The sequence below is a fragment of the Eucalyptus grandis genome, chromosome 2, assembly GCF_016545825.1.
Source record: "Eucalyptus grandis isolate ANBG69807.140 chromosome 2, ASM1654582v1, whole genome shotgun sequence".
NCBI classification, from domain to species: Eukaryota; Viridiplantae; Streptophyta; class Magnoliopsida; order Myrtales; family Myrtaceae; genus Eucalyptus; species Eucalyptus grandis.
The window spans coordinates 34,417,076-34,420,720 of NC_052613.1; the positions used below are offsets into that span (position 1 = coordinate 34,417,076).

At 33.2% G+C, this 3,645-nt stretch overlaps 1 non-coding gene across 1 annotated transcript; it reads right to left on the reverse strand.

Moving 5' to 3' along the window:
• Nucleotides 1-766: 766 nt before the first annotated feature.
• On the reverse strand, nucleotides 767-868 carry LOC120291049. The gene has a single exon (XR_005548855.1). It is a non-coding gene; the product is annotated as a small nucleolar RNA R71 (small nucleolar RNA).
• Nucleotides 869-3,645: the final 2,777 nt, after the last annotated feature.

The window sequence follows — 3,645 nt, forward strand, 5'->3', positions numbered from 1 at the left end:
TTGCTTTGTTAGATAAATTTTAGAATTAATCTATTTTTAGTATTTAATTTGTTTATTAATTATCAATCTCCGTGGGACAATACATTTTCTCATCATTATATTACTTGATCGACACGTTCACTTGCGTTTAGAATTTTACGAACAAGTTTTTGGCACCGTTGCCAAGGATTGTTTGTTTAATACTAATTAATATTAATACCAGATAATTCTAAGTTTAATCTAGTTTTCATTTTATTTTTTATTATTTTTTTAGGATGTACATCGGTTTATGACACGTAGCCAACAAGGGAAACTTATTGAGTTTGATCCAAAAATCGAATGTACACTTAGAAGGCAACTAAGAGAGTAGAGAAATCACGCTAAGAAGATGACAGATGATGAGAATGAAAATCCACATAGAATCTTGAGAGATTATGTTGCCCCAATTGTTTAGGGCATCGCATCAAGCATCAAAAGAACCACAATTCAAGCAAACAACTCTGAAATCAAACCATCCTTCATTCAGATGCTTCAACAATCAGTGCAATTTAGTGGGCTACCAAGCGATGATCCAAACATTCACATCAATGCTTTTCTTGAAATATGTGACACCATTAAATATAATAGAGTTATGGATGATGCTATTAGATTGAAATTATTCCCATTCTCTCTTAAAGACAAAGCTAAGAGTTGGCTTTCTTCTCTTCCTACAAGATCAATCACTACATGGAATGATATGGCTAAGAAATTTCTTGGTAAGTTCTTTCCAGTTGCAAAGTCTGTAAAGATGCGTAACGATATTACTAATTTTATGTAGATGGATAATGATCATTATATGAAGCATGTGAAAGATTCAAAGAATTTCTTAGGAGATGCCACGTCATGGCCTACCCATATGGATGCAGGTACAAACTTTTTATAATGGGTCTAGTGCAAATCTTCATTCTATGATTAATGCAGCTGCAGGAGGAACTCTAAATAATAAAACACCAAAAGAAGCCTACAATCTATTAGAGGAGATGGCATCCGATAGTTATCAGTGGCCTATTGAGAGGTTATCAATGCTGAAAGCTAACGGAGTTCATGAAGTGGATGCCTTCGCTACAATTGCTGCACAATATGAAGCACTCAACAAAAAGCTAGATAACAAGAGTGTTTCAGCCATGAAACTTTAGAATTTGACATGTGATTTTTGTGGTAGAGGACATGTTAGCATAGAATGTCAGGCAAGTAACCTTTTTTCACAACCTACTGAAAATGCTAATTTTGTTGGGAATTTTAATAGGTCACAGAATAATCCCTACTCTAATACATACAATCTGGGATGGCGCAATCATATAAATTTTTCATGGAATAATCAGAATGTGACAAGACCATCGAGATTCAAACTATCATAAGAGACAAGATTCAAACTATCAGAAGAGACAGAGTCAAATTTATAAGATATAGTCATCAAACTTACTAACACCACTCATGACTTCATCAAGAGCATGGATGTGAGATTTCAAAACCAAGAGGCTTCAATCAGAAATCTAGAAATGCAAGTGGCTCAGTTAGCAAACATGATGTTAGGGAAGCAACGAGATTCTTCACCTAGCAACATAGAGAAAAATCCAATTAAAAACATAAAGATTATAACCTTGAGAAGTGGTGAACAAGTGGGAGAAGAATATGTTAAACAAGAGATTTTCAAAGACAAAGAAGAGGAGATCAATAAACAACTAGAGGAGGCAGGTAAAGTCAAACATTTTCCAAATAATCCCGAGCCATATGTGCCACCAATTCCATTCCCTCAGCGACTCCAGCAACATAAATAGATAAGTAATTTTCTAAATTTCTTAATGTATTTAAAAATTGCACATTAACATTCATTTTATAGATGCCTTAGTGGAGAGGCCTAGTTATGCAAAATATTTGAAGGAGATTTTGGCAAACAAAAGGAAATTGGAGAATTATGAATTTGTGAAGTTGAATGAGGAGTGTTCGGTCATCCTACAAAACAAATTACTTCCAAAGTTAAAAGATCAAGGGAGTTTTACTATTCCTTGCATTATTAGGATTCTTACTTTGAAAATGTATTGTGTGATTTAGGTGCAAGCATTAATTTGATGCATCTTTCAGTTTTCAAGAAATTAGGATTTGGCTAGATAAAAGCAACCCTAGGGTCACTTCAATTGGCTGATCAATTAATTAAATATCTAAGGGGTATTATGGAAGATATTTTGGTAAAAGTTGACAAATTTATATTTCCTACAAATTTCATAGTTCTTGACATTGAGAAAGATTTTCTAGCAACATGAAGAGCCCTTATTGATGTATAATAAGGAAGTTGATTCTTAGAGTTCAAAATGATCTTCTTTCATTTAATGTTTTTAAAGCAATCAGATATCCATCCGATGATCATTTTGTTTTAAAGTTGAGATAGTTGACAAGTTGGGAATAAGGTTTTTCAATAAAATATTTTCAAATATCCACTTGAAGCATGTTTATTTCGACAGGGATAGAAATTGAGAATGAGGAGATAAAGGAGCACACAAATTTCATGGAGGCAATTCCACTATATTCAAGACAAAAGGCAATTAAATTTGAAGAGTTTGGACAACATACAACAAAGCCTAAACCATTAATTGAAGAGCCTCCAATTCTTGAACTCAAACCTTTACATTCTCATTTGAAATATGCTTATTTAGATAAAGTTTCTTCTTTGCCAGTAATTATATCTTCTTCTTTGACAGATTTGATGGAAGAGAAATTGCTTAGAGTGTTAAGAAAGCATAAAGGTGCAATTGGATGAAAAATAGCTAATATCAAGGGAATTAGCCATTCACTTTGCATGCACAAAATTTTGATGGAAGAACAATATAGACCCACTATCCAACCTCAGAGGCGTTTGAACCCAAAGATGCAAGAAGTAGTGAAGATAAAATAATTAAGCTACTTGATGTAGGTATAGGTATCATCTATCCTATCTTTGATAGTTCTTGGGTAAGTCTTGTACAAGTTGTGACAAAGAAGGCGGTATGACTGTTCAAAAAAATGACAACAATCAGTTAATTCCAATTAGAACAGTTACTGGGTGGCGTGTGTATGGATTACAGAAAATTAAATGATGCCATTGAAAAGATCAATTTCCTTTACTATTTATTGATAAAATGTTGGAAAGACTTGCTGCACATGAGTTTTATTGCTTTCTTGATGGATATTTCAGGTCTAATCAAATTCCTATTACACCAGAAGATTAAAAGAAAACTATTTTCACATGTCCCTATGGTACTTTTTCTTTTAGAAGAATGCCCTTTGGTCTTTGAAATACGCCAGCTACTTTTCAGAGATGCATGATGGCTATTTTTTCTGATATGGTTGAAAAATATATTAAGATTTTCATGGATGAGTTTTCCATTTTTGGTTTATCATTTAATTCTTGTTTAAATAATTTAGCTTTGGTTTTATAAAGATGTGGGGAGACTAACCTTGTTTTGAATTGGGAGAAGTGTCACTTTATGCTGTAGGAAGGAATAGTGCTTGGGCATAAAATTTTTCGAAACGGAATAGAAGTCGATTGAGTCAAAGTTAAGGTTATTGCAAAATTGCCTCTACAACATTTGTGAAACTTGTCAGGGATTTTTGGGGCATGCAGGATTCTACAAGTGATTAATAAAAGAATTT